General features: G+C 42.9%; 1 pseudogene across 1 annotated transcript; it reads left to right on the top strand.

Annotated features, from left to right (window-relative positions):
* Window positions 1-681: 681 nt before the first annotated feature.
* LOC147321621 (uncharacterized) lies at window positions 682-10,380 on the top strand (annotated as a pseudogene). The gene is made up of 4 exons (XR_015130991.1): window positions 682-951; window positions 3,378-3,453; window positions 3,664-4,932; window positions 8,893-10,380. The product of XR_015130991.1 is annotated as an uncharacterized LOC147321621 (transcript).
* The last annotated feature ends 1,149 nt before the right edge of the window (window positions 10,381-11,529 follow it).

The following is an 11,529-nucleotide window of genomic DNA, read 5'->3' as shown; positions in this document are numbered from 1 at the left end:
GATCTCTGTCCAGAAGAGCGCAGTCCTGGGAACAGCTAAGATACTGCAGGACCCTCAAGCTCCCAGGACTAGAGGACCCGATATATATATATATGTATAATTGTTATTTACTAACTAATCTTGAAATGACTGTTCAGTACAGAAATAAAGCCCAACAATCATGTTTTTACAGTCTCGTGGTCTCAGCCTCAGATACTCAACTAATCAAAGTGATGTCATGACAAAAATGAATGACCAACAAAAAAAATTTTCTCCTTCATTTCTGTCAAACAAAGCTGTATCATCATCATAGTATCATGGTTGCTAGGCAACCTGAACGGCCCGACGAAGGCTAGACCGTCCCATTTCACAAGCCTCTCACTTCCGCGCACCGTACGTAGTACACGTAGTGCGCGTATTTCAAGCGTACGGTGTCTTAATTGGGATACAGCCATTGATACGGAGAGACTAGTGTAAGGCTGTTCCAATTCTCAGCACCGCTCTTCTCTTTTCCTGTGTCCTTAGCAATTCTCCTTCCCATGATGACGTTTTCAACGAGGCCCAGGAAAAGAACAGAGGAAAAGGAAAGAGGAGGTACTTTTGGAAAACACCCCACCTACTCACGATGTGTAGCGCAGTCACGTGACCACACAGTAACAAACCACAGCAGAGTCGGAAGAGTGGGGCGGAGCAAATGTGTGCAGGACGGGAGTCGAGCAGAGAGAGCTGCTTTGTCATGAAACGGGAGTAAAGTAGTGAACTTAGAGGAGAGAAACAAACTAAAGCATCGATCATAAACCACTACCAACGTCCTGATCGATATCTGCATCGATCTGCCCACCCTTGTCTCCTGGATCGTAGCTGAGATCAGCGTGAACCACGTGGGTCTCTGCTCCCTGATCTGTTTCCTGTGTTTGGAAAGAGTTGCAGCTTCATCGCGGAGTTTCTCTCGGTTTGTGGGCTCATCTAAAGGTAAACACCGAGTCTTTTCATTGTCCCTGAAGCTGTTTTTCTGCCTGCACCAAACCTCTACAGCCTCGTTTCTATTTGAAGTGATAACAGGAAGTCAGAGCGATCTGCTGCAGTATCAGGGTCACAATAAACTTTATTGTCCAGCTGTATGGGCTCAAAATGTGGTCATAAATATTTTGTACTTGTAAAAAAGATTTGTATGTGTAAAAAAGATTTGTGTGTGGACTTAGGGAAAAAGAACCCTCCAAGTTACAAGTACGGATTTTGACCCTATTTTTCTTCCTTTCATTTGATTGGTCAATGTCATGTCAATCACAAATGTAACAATCCAATCAGAGAACAGATGGGTTTGGCTGTCGGAGGGGCGCTTTTTTGAACTGCAGGTCCTTGAAGGGTGATACAGTTTGAAGCTGGAGGATCGCTATATAAATATCCGATAGCAGCTAGGTCCCCTAACTTTCAGTAGCTGTTGAAAGGAAAAAGTTGTGGTATGTCAGTGGTTAGAAATACCATTATTACTTTGGGATTAGTTTAACACAAAGTCAGGGCTGACCCAGGACCATTGCTGCTCACATCGGACGCAGGATGTGCTGCTAATGCTAACTGCTAACTAAGAGCAAAGGATCCAGAATTTGTTGCTGGCTGCTGGGCTCTGTGGGTTTTTGCAGCAGCTCTACCTGTACTAGATGCACCTGCTCCTTGTCTTTTCTATCTCTGACTTTATGTCCTCTACAAGAGTTTGTTTTTTTTGCTGGTTCTTCAAATGTTCAATAAAAACATGTATGCTAATTCATAACGAAGAAAGCTTTGTAATGAAGACTGTCATTTCCAAAACACTGCCCGCCCCCAACCCGCGGTCCGCAGCGCTGTTGAAAAGGCTGTGGAAGTCCCTGTATTAAACACGTAGTCCTGTGACACAAAAATCACCAAACTCGGACGACCACAGACTGTTTTCCTTCGTGGTGATGAAGGAAAACGCTGGGTTGGCATGTAAAAGGGCATTTATTCCCTTCAAAGACCTGCAGTTCAAAAAAAGCGCCCCTCGACAGCCAAACCCATCTGTTCTCTGATTGGATTGTTACATTTGTGATTGACATGACATTGACCAATCAGATGAAAGGAAGAAAAATAGGGTCAAAATCCGTACTTGTAACTTGCAGGGGTTTTTTTTCTAAGTCCACACACAAATCTTTTTTACGCACACACAAATCTTTTTTACAAGTACAAAATATTTATGACCACATTTTGAGCCCATACAGCTGCTGTGGATGAACACATGAGAGGAAGTGAACTCCTACAAAGTCTCATTTTAATGAGTGTGGCTGCTGTAAAGTGATGCACAGGAAGATGTTAACAAAAACTAATGAAACAGAGATGAAAGTTCATATTTGAAAGCGCTGTGAATTAAAATATAATGTGGTGGTTAATGTGCAGCTCTTGGTTAATGTGCAGCTCTTGGTGAGTTGGGAGAAGAAGAATGTTTTTAATCCTGTTGGGTATTGTTAGGATTTAAATATATATATTCTTAGCTGTGAACCAGAGCTGGTCATTATTCTAACTCACCCTGGTGTGTGATGCTGTGCAGCTTCCTCACAGAAGCTGATGTCACAGCATCTCTATAATAATCCAAATTGTTGTTAACAATCCTGAAAACCTGCCAGTCGGTGCAGTCCAGACACACCTGCAGATTCTCCACAGCCTCATCAGTCCACTGCTTCAGTGTCTTCACAAAAGCTTAAGACAGTTTCAGTTTGTGCCTGTTTGCAGGGATCAAGTGAACCATGACATGGTCTGAGAATCTTGATGTAGTGTCAGATGATGACCCTCTTACTATCAGCTCACCTTCTGTTTTGTAGAGTATTTTTCTTTTCCTTTTTTAAAATAAAATCTATGAGGTTCAAATGAAGCACCAAACTTCTTTTACTCAATCAGTGGAGGTTCATTAGTGCATTTTCTCACCACTGTTTTTAACTAGAGGCTGTTACGAAATAAATATATATCCTTAGTCCTTATTTTCTGATTATATTGTTTTTTGTGCTTTGTAATAAAGTCTGTGAGAAAGAACGAGGTTAGAGGGTGACAGGTTGCCTAGCAACAGAGGCTTCAGTAAGGGGACGTTAAGAAACAAGAAGTATAGAGCTGCTGCACCATATTAATAAAACACAGGAAACTAGATGGAAAAAGCGTGTGTTAGTGTGACAGGCCTCCGTTTCCGGAAATGTAAAATGAATATCTTTTTTTTTTTTTTTTTTTTAGCTTGACTACTCTGAGTCCAGTCTTTCTCTGTCGCCAAAAGAATTCAAAAGAACGGAATTTAATAAGGCTGACACACTGACTGAAGATATTTAGTTTGAGTGGATTTGAGCTTTCCATCTCAGCTTCGTTTGGTCAAGGATGAAATACATATAAATATATTTTTGTTCCAGCTGATCATCAGGAGGAGACGAGCCATTTAGACTCAGCTCAGCCACTACAGAGGAAACAATGACTTCAACCCAAAAGGTGAGCAAGAATATCTGTTATTGAACCTGTGTGCAGGTTACAACTCTCATTGTAGCTCATAATTGTAATGTCATACTATCACTAGAAGGTGGTGGTAACACACCTACAATGTGATTGTTGACATCTTTGATTCCACTAATGGAGTCAGTTTCAGTTTGTTCCACGACTGCATTTTAATCACTGCCTCTGTTTGTATCTCTGTCACTGCAGGACCAACACGGAGCGAGAAGTCAGCGCTCTCAGGAGGACGACAAACCTCACAGAAGAAAGGGGCAGAAAAAATACAGCTGTGACGAGTGTGGGAAGAATTTTACCCACGCTGGAAGCTTAAAAACACACCAACTCATCCACAGTGGCGTTAAAGCATACATCTGTGACTTGTGTGGAAAATCTTTTACCTGGGCTGGAAGCTTAAAAACACACCAACTCATCCACAGTGGCGTTAAAGCATACATCTGTGACTTGTGTGGAAAATCTTTTACCTGGGCTGGAAGCTTAAAAACACACCAACTCATCCACAGTGGCGTTAAAGCATACATCTGTGACTTGTGTGGAAAATCTTTTACCCAGGCTGGAAGCTTAAAAACACACCAACTCATCCACAGTGGCGTTAAAGCATACACCTGTGACTTGTGTGGAAAATCTTTTACCCAGGCTGGACGTTTAAAAAGACACCAACTCATCCACAGTGGAGTTAAAGCATACACCTGTGACTTGTGTGGAAAATCTTTTACCCAGGCTGGAAGCTTAAAAAGACACCAACTCATCCACAGTGGAGTTAAAGCATACACCTGTGACTTGTGTGGAAAATCTTTTACCTCGGCTGGAAGCTTAAAAAGACACCAACTCATCCACAGTGGAGTTAAAGCATACACCTGTGACTTTTGTGGAAAATCTTTTACCCAGGCTGTTAACTTACAGACACACCGACTCATCCACAGTGGCTTTAAAGCATACACCTGTGACTTATGTGGAAAGTCTTTTACCCAGGCTGTTAGTTTAAAAAGACACCAACTCATCCACAGTGGAATTAAAGCATACACCTGTGACTTGTGTGGAAAATCTTTTACCCTGGCTGGAAGCTTACGATCACACCAACTCATCCACAGTGGAGTTAAAGCATACCGCTGTGATCAGTGTGGCAGAGCTTTTACCCACAGTGGCCTCTTACAGCGTCATCAAGTTATCCACTCTGGATTTAAGGCGTACAGCTGCCACATATGTGGAAAAACCTTCCACTTGCTAGGCAGCCTAAATATTCACCTCCGCATTCACACTGGAAATGACGTTTACTGCTGTGATCAGTGTGGGAAACCGTTTGTGAGATATAAAGACTTAGAACGCCACATGTTTACCCACACTGTGGGGAGACCTTATAAATGTGACCTGTGTGAGAAGACTTTTAAAGCACCACGTTACCTTAAAATCCACCAACAGATCCACACCAGAAAGAAACTCTGCAAGTGCAGTTACTGTGAGGTATGTATGTATATTGTTATCTTCTTATTTAAGACTGACTGTTTCGACCAACTCTTCTCATTAAATTGTTTTCGCATGTTAATAATTCTACTGGACTCAATGGCATCTACTGGAATTTTGAAAATGTCAGTAAAGAACATAATAAGTCATCAAACTAAAAACCATGATTACTGTAACTTTGCATCCATATTTGAGGATTTGCAGTTGCACTTTCATTCAAATATAATAAACACAATGGTGGAGAGGGAAACAAAGAGAAACTGGCTTCTTTTTCCACTATAACTATGTTCACAGGCCGTTCTAGTGTTTATCTGTCTTACACAGATAAACACAGATATCTGTCTTAAAATGTGTTCAATGTGCTGCCCATTGTGTTGGATTGTCAATGCAACCCTCTTCTCCCACTCTTCGCACACTGATAGCAACACCGCAGGAGAAATGCCAGCACAGGCATCCAGTATCCGTAGTTTCAGGTGCTGCACATCTCGTATCTTCACACCATAGATAATTGCCTTCAGATGACCCCAAACATAAAAGTCTAAGGGGGTCAGATTGGGAGACCTTGGGGGCCATTCAACTGGCCCACGACAACCAATCCACTTTCCAGGAAACTGTTCATCTAGTGATGCTCGGACCTGGCACCCATAATGTGGTGGTGCACCATCTTGCTGGAAAAACTCAGGGAACGTGCCAGCTTCAGTGCATAAAGAGGGAAACACATCATCATGTAGCAATTTCAAATATCCAGTGGCCTTGAGGTTTCCATTGATGAAGAATGGACCCACTATCGTTGTGCCCCATATACCGTGTTGGGAAGGTTACTTTTAAAATGTATTCCATTACAGATTACAGAATACATGCCCCAAAATGTATTCCGTTACGTTACTCAATGAGAGTAAAGTATTCTGAATACTTTGGATTACTTAACATATTATCATGCTTTTTACAACTATGTGAATGTACTATTGCTGTGTGATTTATTACTGTTACTGAAGGTCTGCGGCTCTGAACCGTAGTAAAGGGACCTCTGACTAATATGGGTTCCGTGTCGGGCTCATAGCCGAAAAATAGCTTTACTTTTTTTTTGTGGGTCAACTTTTCTTGCGAGAGACAGAGAGAGGCGTTGAAAGGCTGCTCCAACAGAGCTTATTGTTTTGGAGGAAAACACGAACACAGTGTACATTCGAGTCTTAATAGCTTACTTGCACACAATGCACCCGACCCCTATTGCGCCTCCTGCGGGTGGTGGGCCTGCGGGAGGATAGGCCCATGTCTCCTCTTCGGGCCCCATGGACTAAGGCACGGCCACCAGACACTCGCCCTCGGGCACCCTCCCCGGGCCTGGCTCCAGGGCGGGGCCCCGGTAACCCTATCCCGGGCAGGGTAAACTGTTCCCTCGATGTTCTTTTCATAAGGGTCTTATGAATCGCTCTTTGTCTGGTCCCTCACCCAGGACCAATTTGCCATGGGAGACCCTACCGGGGGGGCAAAAGCCCCCAGACAACATATCCCCTGGGATCCCTGGGACACACAAACCCCTCCACCACGATAAGGTAGCGATTCAAGGAGGAGATTTTCCAATTGGCTAAAAATTACAGGGGAGAGGGATGCTGCTAGCTAGCCAGTCCTGTATAATATGGCCTTAAAGCGAGCAAAAAAAGGTAATTCCTGGACTTTTATGCCAATTTGGACAGAAGACTGGGGTTTTGTGCAACAGAAAGATCATGCTATATGTGCCCTTTGCCTTGAGAGTGTTGGTTGCCAGACCTCCAATGTTAAACAACAGTTTGAGATGAAAGATCAAGAAGCTTCAAGTATGAGGCAGAGAAAGTTGAATCAATTACACGTGCTGTGTCAAGATATGAGAAGCAAGCAAGTACTCTTGCACGTTTTTACAGCTGCTAAACATCATGGACCATAAGTAAGTTTTCGTATTGGGCAGTGCATTGCTAAACATGGAGAGCTGTTTACAGACGGAGAATTTATTAAGGAGGCTTTTCTCTCAAGCTCAGAGATGTTATTTAATGGGCTTCCAAACAAAGATGCAATTAAAGCAAGGATTCAAGACATACCTGCATCAGCCAGAACTGTGGAATGATACATCCAGGAAATAGGTAACAATGTCAGAGCCCAACAAACAGCTGCTTTGAAAGAAGCCCAGGTGTTTAGTGTAGCTTTGGACAAAAGCGTTGATATCAGTGAGGTTCCACGTTTGGCTGTTCTGGTAAGATCCTGTGATGTGGAAGTACAAGAGGAACTCTTCTGCTTAACCCCGATGCCTGAAAAAACGTGATGTGGGGTGTGGTGAGGCGTGGTCGGCGACGCCGTGCAGGTCTGCAATCACGTCCGCCGTGTGAAAACACGCTCTAAATGATGATCTGTGGTCCCACCGTGCCTTATTCACACCACGTGAGGGTATTGGCAAGGTTTTTAAGGAGTGTTTTGATGAGCGAGGCATTGGCATTACATTGTGCTGTGACAAATAATGATGCACCAGCCATTGCTGGAAAACACAGGGGTGCTGTTACCTTAATTGAGGAACAAGTTGGTCATCTCATCATTAAACAACACTGAATAAAAGAGTTAGAAAACCTTTGTGCCAAGATGTCAAATTCAGATCTTCATGACGCCATGGCCACAGTGGCAAAAATCGTGAACTTTATCGTTAAGCGATCTGCTTTGACACCGCCAATTCCAGTCTGTGCTCGAGGAGATGGATAGCTCATGCATAGACATCCCACTCCACTGTGCTATCAGATGGCATAGCTGTGGAAATGTTCTGGAACGATTTGTGGATTGTTTTGATGTGGTTAGAAAAAATCCTGGCAGAAAAGGTGCAAAGCCGTCCGAAGTCAGAGACCAGAATTGGGTTGAAAAACGGGACACTTCAGCGAGTTACAAAATGTGGTCCCCAGATAATACAACTGGCAAATACAAAGCAGGGGCAGGGATCACATTAACCTGCAAATCCCTGAATTAAGAAAAGTCATATATGCCCAGTTTACTTTTTTCTTATCATTGTTTTACCATCTGCATTTTCTGTTGTATATTTCCTTTGCTGTTATGGTTAAATGTTATGTTATGGATAAAAAGTGTTTTTTGAAATATAGCAAATATAGTTCTATAAAGTTGTTCTGTATAGTGTGCAACTGTTGATATGCAGCATTATTAAATTTATTGTTAATAATAATAATAGATACTTTATTGATCCCCATGGGGAAATTACTTGTTTTTCTCTGCATTTGACCCATTCACTCAGTGAAGCAGTGGGCAGCCCACTAAGCAGGCGCCCGGGGAGCAGTGTGTAGGGACGGTACCTTGCTCAGGGGTACCTCAGGGTAGCCGTTAAGTGGATTCGAACCGCCGACCTTCTGATCATGGGGCGACCACTTTACCTACTGAGCTATCCCTGCCCTGCGATGACACATTGACTTTTGAGGAAATTTTAGATGCCATTCATCATCAGAAAGGTTGCCTACGCCTGCTCTACAACAAAGACCTATTGAGTCTCAGTACCAGGTCACTTTACTCTAGCATGCAAAGTGCTTTACCGTGTTGTATAAAGCACTTTGAGTGCTCAGGCAGAGTAAAAAAGTGCTTTATAAGAATCAATCCATTTTACTTGTATTTACTAACTGAACAACAGGAGGGTCATCTAACTAAAACCAATCAGTGTATCCCACCTGACCCCCTCAGAATCAGCTTACTTTTAATAGTTTGTGAGTTTTATTTAAATGTCCTCAAAGTATGGTGAGAGTCTGTCTGCAGCCAGGGTACCAGTGCTTGTTGCTGTTCCTCTACATCAAAGACATTTATTGTATCCCATTAAGCTGAGTGTTATAATGAAAACAGTAAAGTGTAATTGGACATTGGCAGAGATGCTCTTTATTTCAGGCGACTTTCAGAATTAAAATGTTGAAGGAATTCCCCGACTTACACTGTCTTTGTGTCTTTGTTTAGAAGCAGAGTGACACAGATGGATCCAGTTCTCAACCCTGTCGTCGCTGTGGTGGTGGGAAAGACTTTGACTCTGCAACAGACCCTAAAAATATATCAACGTAGACACAGTGAAGACAGAACCAACTATTGCAAAGAACGTGAGAGGCTTCCCCACTCGAACTAATTTAAAAATACATGAACTCATTCACAGTGGGGTTAAAAAGCACATCTGTGACCAGTGTGGGTCATCCTTCACCTTTGCAGGTCACCTTAAAAGTCATAAACAAGTCCACACCGGAGAGAGACCATACAAGTGTAAACACTGTGACGGAAGCTTCTCACGATCGAGGCATCTTAACCTTCATGAACGTACACACATGTAAGATAATTTACCTGTGACCAGTGTGACCAGAGCTTCAGGAATCTCAGTTCATACTCCAAACACAAACGATCCCACACTGTAAATAAACGTTTTCACTGTTGCCAATGTGCAAAAACATTCACTTCATTATCTGCTCTGTGCAAACATCAGCGTGATCATGCAGGACTGAAATCAGTAAATCAAAATGAATCTGCAGAGGCAGAAAGATCCTCTTCTGGTTTTGGGGTCAGACTTAAAAACCTTGAGATCAGGCTGCACAGAGTTCAGATGGACTCCTGTAAAGAGTGTCAGCTGATGTCACACGTGGATGAAGTTATTCAGTGTTTTTATAGTTTTGTATTTTCATTGTTTTGAAGTCTTAATTTGTATTTTACTTTTTGAAATTTAGTTTAAAGCTGAACTGGGGCTGGGCGATATTTCTATGTAATACTAATTTATTCCACAAGGTGGAGCTTTATTTGATCAGCCAAAGACCACATTCATATTTACAGTGGTGGCCTGCAAAAGACAACACATCTTTAGAAAAATTGGGGTAAAGCAGCAAAACACTGTTAGAGGTTAAAGTTTGCAGATTATTGATGTTGTTCATCAGCTCTAACACAGTGAGACCAGTCATGGCCCAGTGCTCGGGGGTTTTCTTAAATGCTGTTTAATTGTTTCTACTCTGGTTTAGTGTGATGGCCATGAGTGATGTCTCTGTCAGCAAAAAGGCTGTAACACTGTCCGTGATAAAGATGCTAAATAGAACCTTCAACCTCCCCATTGTCTTTCTTCCTTCCTGCATTCAGATGAATAAATTAGCTTTTTGTTTTCTCTTATGTCTGTAAAGGTTCTCAGTCATCCAGGTCGTCGTAGTCTAAGGAGCTTGGAAAGAAAAGCATTTGGATTTCTTTAAGTTGCTTGAAGACGTTTCACCTCTCATCCTAGAATCTTCTTCGGGTCTAAGGTCAAATGGTGGAGAGTTCCAGATTTAAGCTCTGTGGGAGCGTCCCCCCGAGAGGGACTTCCTAATGATCCTCTACCTAATCACACAAGACAAGATGTGAAAACGGGTGTAGGTAGGATACAATTTAAACAAGTAGTATAAAAGAGGTGATATTTTTGGTGACAATGCTGGTGTGAAGATTGTGCTGTTTTGATCTCAGCACTGGAGCCCCCCAGGGGTGTGTTCTGAGCCCCCTGCTGTACTCTTTGTACACATATGACTGTGTGGCCACTACCAGCTCTACCACCATCATCAAGTTTGCTGACGACACCGTCGTGGTGGGCCTGATCTCTGATAACAACGAGACGGCCTACCTGAAGGAGATTAGGAATCTGGAGAACTGGTGCCAGAGGAACAACCTCCTTCTAAACGTCAGTAAGACAAAGGAGCTGATAGTGGACTTCAGCACTAAGCAGGAGAGGAACTACCAGACCCCCGTCATCAACGAGTGCCCAGTGGAGAGAGTGGACAGCTTCAAATACCTCGGAGTTCACATCACGCAGGACCTGTCATGGTCCTGTCACATCAACACCATGGTGAAAAAGGCCCGACAGCGTCTCTACCACCTCAGACGCTTGAGAGACTTCCAACTGCCCTCCAAGGTGCTCAGGAACTTTTACTCGTGCACCATAGAGAGCATCCTGGCGGGAAACATCTTAACCTGGTTCGGGAACAGCACCATGCAGGACAGACGAGCTCTACAGAGGGTTGTGCGGTCAGCTGAGCGCACCATCCGCTCCGAGCTCCCTGACCTGCACTCAATCTACAGCAGGCGGTGCTGGACCAAGGCCAGGAAGATGGTGAAGGACCTCAGCCATCCCAACAACAGACTGTTCTCTCTGTTGAGGTCAGGAAAGCGATTCCGCTCCCTGAAGACCAACACAGAGAGACTGAGGAGGAGCTTCTTCCCGCAGGTGATACGGTCTCTCAATCACACCACCACACAGTACTGACCCACACATATGGTTCTTACACACACACTGGACTTTCTGGACTTTGGTTTTGCACAACACTGGTCACTATATCCTTCATTTCCAGTTAATACTTGTACAGCTGCTGTTATTGTGTATATATTTATTTATATTTAGATTTCTTCATACATTCTTATATAGTTCTATATTGTGTATTGTGTCTTTTGTTGTACAGTTATTTTATTTTCAACTTTAATTTATATATTTATCTTTATCTTATTCTCCCAGTTAAATTTACCCTTCATTCTAATTTGTGTTGTACAGTTATTTCATTTTTAACCTTAATTTATATTTTATTCCTTCCTAGTTAAATTTACCCT

This window comes from Aulonocara sp. 'chitande type north' Nkhata Bay, linkage group LG9 (assembly GCF_057382095.1).
Source record: "Aulonocara sp. 'chitande type north' Nkhata Bay isolate Kocher_YH1m ecotype deep benthic linkage group LG9, A_spYH_male_GT1.1, whole genome shotgun sequence".
Lineage (NCBI taxonomy): Eukaryota > Metazoa > Chordata > Actinopteri > Cichliformes > Cichlidae > Aulonocara > Aulonocara sp. 'chitande type north' Nkhata Bay.
This window is presented reverse-complemented; position numbering and strand designations above follow the sequence as displayed.